General features: G+C 39.3%; 1 pseudogene; it reads left to right on the top strand.

The window, feature by feature from the left end:
* The first annotated feature begins 1049 nt into the window (after positions 1-1049).
* LOC105527272 lies at positions 1050-2087 on the top strand (annotated as a pseudogene).
* The last annotated feature ends 5940 nt before the right edge of the window (positions 2088-8027 follow it).

Here is an 8027-nt window from a genome sequence, read left to right as displayed (position 1 = left end):
CAGCTAGCTTCACTCTTGTGACTGCCTATCAAGCATCTAAATGCCTTTACGTGTCAATCTATTTGATTTCCAAACACAGTTGAAGTCTTACAGAAAATACTTCAATAAATAAAAATAAATAAGTAACATACATCAGAATAAAATTGTAATAAAGTTGTGTTCCCAGTCCTCTATAAGACCAAAACACTGGGATTAAGAGGAATGATTGAATCATCTAATATATTATGTATAGATGTTTACCGTTATACAACTATGAAACTTTAGCAGAAACAGAGACCTAACTCATAAATCTTTATATTTTATTGTGTATATTTAAGGTGTACAACATGATATTTTGATGTACATATATACATAGCGAATTATATAGTATATTCAAGCAAATTAATATATCCATCACCCTACATAGTTAGCACTTTTTAATGGTAGGAGCAACTAAAATCTACTCTATTACCAAATTTTCAGTGCATCCTACAATATTAGCTATAATCCTCATGCTATATATGCATTAGATCCTGGACTTTTTCATCCTGCATAGCTGCAAGTTTATGCCTTTGGACTTACCTCTCCTATCTCCTCTCCCTCACTCCCCTAGTAACACCACTGTTCTACTATCTTAAACTTATATTTTAAAGTGTAATGCTTGAAACGCTTTAGAAATCTGTTTCTTTCTCTTCAAGAAAATACACATGAAGATTTCGGAGGAAAATAATTCCCTATGTTTAATTACAATTAGAGTATTAGATTGGGTGCAATGACTCATACCTGTAATCCCTGCACTCCGGGAGGCTGAAGCTGAAGAATAGCTTGAGCCCAGGAGTTTGAGACCAGCCTGAGCAAGAAAGAAAGACTCCATCTCTACAAAAAATATAAACATTAACTGGAATAGTAGAATGGGCCTGTAGTTCTAGCTACTCAGGAGGCTGAGATGGAGGAATCAGCTGAGCTTGGGAAGTAGAGGCTTCAGTGAACTGTGATCACGCCACTGCACTCAGCTTGAGTGACAATGTGAAACCCTGTCTTAAAAAAAAAAAAAAAAAAAAAGAACCTCAATGACAGGTAATTCCCACCTCAGAAACAAAGTCCTCCCTCTTTATTTTACTCAGGCAATTAAGCAACTCAGCCAAGGAAGGCTCAGTGCTTCCTATCCTTTTGCACAAGACGTGCTTGCATGGAAACCTGTCTTCAACTAGTCTAGTCCCACTGAGTTTGTGTTCCGTGTGTTCACCAAAGTCCCTGAATTTCAGGTTCTTCTCTTCCTCCTTCTCTACTTGATGATCCTCTGTGGCAACACAGTCATCATCTGGGTTGTGTGCCTACACAGCGTTCTCCGAACCCGGATGTATTTCTTCTTGTCCAACCTGCCCTTTGTAGAGATCTGCTACACCACCATTGTGGTGCCCTTGATGCTTTCCAACATTTTTGGGGCCCAGAAGCCCATCCCATTGGCTGGATGTGGGGCCCAAATGTTCTTCTTTCTCACACTTGGTGGTGCTGTTTCCTCTTGGCGATCATGGCCTATGACCGCTATGTGGCCATCTGCCACCAACATGAGCTGCACGCTGTGTGTGCAGAAGCTGGGCGGCGCCGTGGGTCTGGCTTTCTTCTCCCTGCAGCTCACCGCCTGAATCTTCACCCTACCCTTCTGCGGCCACCGCCGGGAAATTAACCACTTCCTCTGCAATGTACCTCCCATCCTGTGCCTGTCCTGCGCCGACATCCGCGTGCACCAGGCTGTCCTCTACCTCGTGAGCATCCTCATGCTGGCCATCCCCTTCTTGTTCATCTGCGTCTCCTATGTGTTCATCACCTGTGCCATCCTGCGCATCCCTTCTGCCGAGGGCCGCTGCCGGGCCTTCTCCACCTGCTCCTCCCACCTCACCGTTGTCCTGCCGCAATATGGCTGCTGTGCCTTGGTATACTTGCGTCTCCAGTCCAGCTCCTCTGTAGATGAGGACCGCCAGTTTGCCCTTGTTTACACCTTTATCACACCATTACTCAACCCTTTGATTTACACCCTTAGGAACAAGGATGTCAAAGGTGCCCTGAAAAAAGTGATCAGTACCAAAGGGACATCTGAGTCCTTCTAAAGGCTCTGAGAGACTGAAAGGGGCACCTGGGCATGGGACAACAGTAAAACTCTTCCACCCAAATGCTAGTTGTGCCTTCATTGTATCAGAATTTGGACTTTGATTAATTCTCTGTGCCTAATGCACTTAGTTGCTACAGATCATTCTCATTTTTTAAAAAGGTCTCCCCAAACCTTAAAACTCCAAAAAATGTAGACTGCTATCATTCACTTAACTCCAAATTTATAATTTTACCTTTCCTCTAAAGCAATATAAAAGGAAAAATTTGCCGGGCGCGGTGGCTCAAGCCTGTAATCCCAGCACTTTGGGAGGCTGAGACGGGCAGATCACGAGGTCGGGAGATCCAGACCATCCTGGCTAACACGGTGAAACCCCGTCTCTACTAAAAATACAAAAAAAAAAAAAAACCTAGCTGGGCCAGGTGGCGGGCGCCTGTAGTCCCAGCTACTCCGGAGGCTGAGGCAGGAGAATGGCGGAAACCCGGGAGGCGGAGCTTGCAGTGAGCTGAGATCTGGCCACTGCACTCCAGCCTGGGCAGCAGAGCAAGACTCCATCTCAAAAAAAAAAAGGAAAAATTTATTTTAAGAAACTGGCTCATGTGACTATGGGGGTGAAAGCAAAGAGGGGCCAGGTGTGGTGGCTCACACCTGTAATCCCAGCACTTTGGGAGGACAAGGTGGGTGAATCGCTTGAGCCCAGGAGTTTGAGACCAGCCTTGACAACATGGTGAAACCCCATCTCTACAAAAAAATATATAAGAAGTAGCCGGGCATGGTGGCACATGCCTGTATTCTCAGCTACTTGGGAGGCTAAGGTGGGAGAATCACTCAAGCCTAGGAGGTTGAAGCTGCAGTGAGCCGGGATCACACTACTGCACTCTAGCCTGGGCAACAGAGTGAGACCCTCTCTAAAGTAAATAAATAAAAGCAAAGAGGAGTTGTAGGAGTGGGTCCTATTGTCCTATAAGGCAATTACCTCACGGGATGCCGTTAGTGAAAAAGTAGAGTTAATCTCAGTCAAGGGTGAAGTGGCTGCTTTACTGGCAAAAAACTCACCAGAATTCAGGGGTTCTATATTCCCAACTTCATCAGAATCATCTCGTATGTCCCCATTTCAATTTTCTAGAGCCCATTTCTTCTCAATTCATGTCCTCGCTTTAACAGTGCACATCTTGCAAGGATAGGAATTCGATATGCATTGTAAATCACCAATTCACGGTATGAGATTCTGCATTTGGTTATCAGAAACCTCAGTTCTACCATTACAGGAGATATGGGTCACTTTGAGGACAGACATACAAGTTTTTACACCATTTATGCAGTGCTTGAGCTTAGAATTTGAACTCCTGAACTCATCCTTTCTTTTCCACTTGGTCTAGTGAAATTATGTAATAGAAGCAGCTAGTCCATTTCATTATACTCACTAGTTTGACAAAAGTATGTGAAAGTATTATATGCACATTCACCCAGAACTTTGCCTCTTATAAATTATTTGATTGGATGTATCCACTCGTGATGTTTTGCATATCCCTATTGCCACATCACACCATGGACCTTTAGCATTATGGAGGGTAATTTGCTTACCCAAATACACTGATTTAAATATTAATCTCATCTAAAAGATAATCTCACAGGAGTGTCTAGACTAGCAAAGATAACACATATAACTAACCATCACAGCCCAGAAGATGACAAAGAATCTGATGTAAGTTAAATCTCAATGGTATAATGTTTCTTCTATACCAAACTCTAAGGAAAGGCTTGTAACAATAGTTAACTATAGAAATAGAAACTCATCAGCTGGTGCGGTGACTCATGCCTGTAATCCCAGCATTTTGGGAGGTCATGGTAGGAGGATCACGTGAGGTCAGGAGTTCAAGACCAGCCTGGCCAACATGGTGAAACCCCGTCTCTCCTAAATATACAAAAATTAGCCAGGGCAGTGGCGTGCACCTGTAGTCCCAGCTACTCGGGAGGCTGAGTCAGGAGAATCGCTTGAACCCAGGAGGCACAGGTTGCACTGAGCTGAGATTGTGCCATTGTACTCCAGCCTGGGCAACAGAGCAAGACTACATCTCAAGAAAAAAAAAGGGAAATAGAAACTCGTCATGTGAAATATTGCTTTGAAACATAAAGCCATCAACTGAGTCTTAAATACAATATATATTTAGTTTCAAGAAATTCTCATTGTGTGTTTTAATTTGTATTGACAAATAGTTGCATATATTTATGGGGTACATCATCGTCTTTTGAGATATGTATACAGTAGTCCCCCCTTATCTAAAGGGGATACATTTCAAGACCCCCAGTGAATGCACAAAACCATGGATAGAAAAAACCCTATATATGCTGTTTCTTTCATACATATATACCTATGATAAAGTTTAATTTTAAATTAGGCACAATAAAAGGTTAACAACAATAACTAACAGCAAAACGGAACAATTACAACAATATGCTAGCATTGCAACTCTTGCTCTTTGGAGGCATTAAGTAAAATAAGGGTTACTTGAACACAAGCACTGGGATACAGCAACAGTTGATCTTATACATGAGACAAGTGACTAACAAGAAGGTAGCACGTACCATGTGGATATGCTGGACAAAGGGATGATTGACATCCTGGATTGGGGAATTTCATCATGCTACTCAGAACAACACACAATTTAAAACTTTTGAGTTATTTCTGGAATTTTCTATTTAGTATTTTCAGACCTCAGTTGCCTATGGGTAACCAAAACCTCAGATAGCATAACATGAAAAAGGGAAGACTATTGTATACAGTAGAAAGATTAAATCAAGCAATTAATATATCCATCATCTCACCAACTTATTATTTTTTTGTGGTGAGGATGTTTAAAATCTATTCGTTTAGCAATGTTGAAATACATGGTACATTATTATTAACTGTGGTCACCATATAGTACAATAGATCAGTATATCTTATTCTTCAAGTCTAACTGAAACTTTATACCCTTTGATCAAAATCTCCCTTTTCTCCATCCCTCCCCAGCTTCCGGACTCTGGTAACTGCCTTTTTTAGATTGATTTCATATCTTGGCTATTATGGACAGTGCTGCAATGAACATGGATGTGCAGACATCTCTTCAACATGCTGATTTCATTTCTTTTGTATATATACTAAGAAATGGGATCATTCTCATTAGTTTTAATCTTTAGAAAAATGTTAAACCCTTAGTCTAATAAGTTATTGAAAGCAGTGTGACATTGTTTAAATGAATAGATACTTGTCCTCCTAAATATCTTCTAATTCTCCACTCATTTTCTTTAAGGTCCTAAAGTCACTGAGTTTTATTGCTGGATAGTAAGAGGGAGGTATTGGATAAAATCAGAAGAACAGAGTTGGTTCTAGTTTTGCTAGACTTTTTGGGCACTTCACACAAATCAAGTAATTTCTCTGGATCTCAGTTTCTTCATAAAGATATCTGACAATAGGATTTTCAAAATCCTCATAATCAAATGTGCATAATCAAATTTAGTAGTGTGCTGTTTCAGACATGCTGACTTTCTTCCAGCTTCAAGTCCTTTACAAGTTCTGTTCCCTTTCCCCTTTGTTTGAACTGCTTTTCTCCACAATTTGGTAGCTGTTTTTTTCCTGCTTTACAGATTTCATCACAAATGTCACCTCTTCAAAGAAGATGCTTTTGATGACCTCTTCTTCTAATCATTCCCTATCCCATTATCTTGTTGCATTTTCTCCATGGAGTTTATCACTGTCTGATAATATCTCATTTACTTATTTAACCTGTTGGTTATCTGTTTCACTAGATATAATGTAAGCTTCATGAAAGTGGGAATCTTGCCTGTTTTATTCATCTTTGTATCCCCAAAACTTAGAACAGTGATGGACACATCATATTACACATAAATGTGTTTAATCATCAATCAATCAATGATGGACCAAACTCTAAATGGGTGAACCTTAAAACTGTGTAATCATCACGTAGGGTCATAGTCACATCTCAAAGAGTACATAACAAACATATGTTCCATTGTAAAGGTCTAATATACCAAGGAAAATAAGAAAAAGAGAAATAATAAGAACAAAGATTTTTTTTTTAAATTAGCAGACTTTAATATGGCAAGATAATATCTGGGCAGGTACATGCTCAAAGTCTATGAAATTTTTATAGTATGTTGAGTGAATATGTATGCTTTCTTCAAATTCTGGAAAACCATAATAAGGGAGTTATTTTTAAAGTAACAGAGGAAAGTAACAAAAGAAAATTAAATGTTTTCCATTGTTTCTTTATCCAAGTCAAGATATCAGAATCTCCTTTTCTACATATAAAATGTAAATATTGTCTCAGTTTTCCAGGGCAATAAGAATTTGGGACTTGGGCTGAACCTTGCTATGACAGATATAATGGGAATACACTTGAAACAGCAGGCTTAGAGGACCATGTTTAGGGAACTTTGTATTTGTTGGAAAATTATTTTGAGAACCAAGAATATTCCTAAAGGGTAATACTGGTCTTTACTTTGACGTGTATACTCCAATATTCCATTGACTGGAGATGCTGCACACTTTTAAACAACCAGATCTCATGAGAACTCACTCACTTTCACAAGAACGACACCAAGGAGATGTTGCTAAACAGTTCATGAGAAATCCACCCTCCATCATCAAACCACCTCCCACCAGGCCCCATTTCCAACACTGGGAATTACAAGTTGACATGAGATTTGATGAGACACAGATGCAAACCATATCGCTGACTACAGTAAAATTCTCAAAGTTAATCATTGTGACACAGATTGCAAAGACCTCCATCATAACATACATAGAATAGCCTTTAAATGTCTTTTGTTGTAGCCTTCTATAAACTATGTCCTTGAAGAATAATTTTTTTTTCACAGTGCTGCCCAACTGTTGGATGCAAAGTTGTTTTCTTTAAAGGCCCTTAAACAAGTAATTTGATTAAGAAATCATTTTTTTCTCCTTTTTTATTTGTATAAATACAACAGGTGCAAGTGCAGTTTTGTTACGTGGATAGGTTGTGTAGTGGTGAAGTCTGAGCAGTCAGTGTAACCATCATCCAAATAATATTTTATCTGTTATGTGGTTTCACATCCCTCACCCCCTTTCCAGCCTCCCAAGTCTCCAGTGTCTGCTATTGAACGTTGTATGTCCACTGTACACATTATTTATCTCCCACTTATAAGTGAGAGCATGTGGTATTTGTCTTTCTGGGTCTAATTTGTTTCACTTAAGTTAACAGCCTCCAGTTCCATGTATGTTCTGCAAAAGACATGACTTTATCCTTTCTTAAGGCTGAATATATATACCACATTTTCTTTATCCATTGACTTGTGGATGGACACTTAGGTTGATTCCAAATCTTTGCTATTGATAATAGTGCTGTGATAAATATATGAGTGCGGGTATCTTTTTCATATAATGATTTCTTTTGGGTAGATATTCAGTAGTGGGGTTGTTGGATCAAATAGTGGTTCTATGTTTAATTCTTTGAGAAATCTCCACACTGTTTTCCAGAGAGGTTGTACTAATTTACATTCCCACCAATAGTATATAAGCATTCTTTTTCTCTGCATCCTTACCAAAATCGACTTTTTAATAATAGCTATTCTGCCTGGCGTAAGGTGGTATCTCATTGTTTGCATTCTTTATCTGTCATTACTGACTTTCCATTTTGGGTACTGACTTTCCATTAAAGGCTGTTTCTATTTCGCTAGTGTGATCCTTTGGTAGTGTCACATTTGGATTTTTCACAGCCCAGAATTCTTACACTTCTTCCCTCTCATCTGGAAAGACTGACACTTCTAATGTTTGTAATTATTTTCATGCAGATAGTATTTTTTTTGTTTGTTTCTTTATATATTTTTTTCTTGACATTCCTCCCCTTCCTAGGGTGTATGACTATCTATAGAGTATGCTGGATAGGGTCTTAGGCTATAC

Source organism: Colobus angolensis, unplaced genomic scaffold (genome assembly GCF_000951035.1).
Source record: "Colobus angolensis palliatus isolate OR3802 unplaced genomic scaffold, Cang.pa_1.0 Scaffold61, whole genome shotgun sequence".
NCBI classification, from domain to species: domain Eukaryota; kingdom Metazoa; phylum Chordata; class Mammalia; order Primates; family Cercopithecidae; genus Colobus; species Colobus angolensis.
Note: the sequence above shows the minus strand (reverse complement) of the source record. Positions and strands in the feature narration are given on the sequence as shown.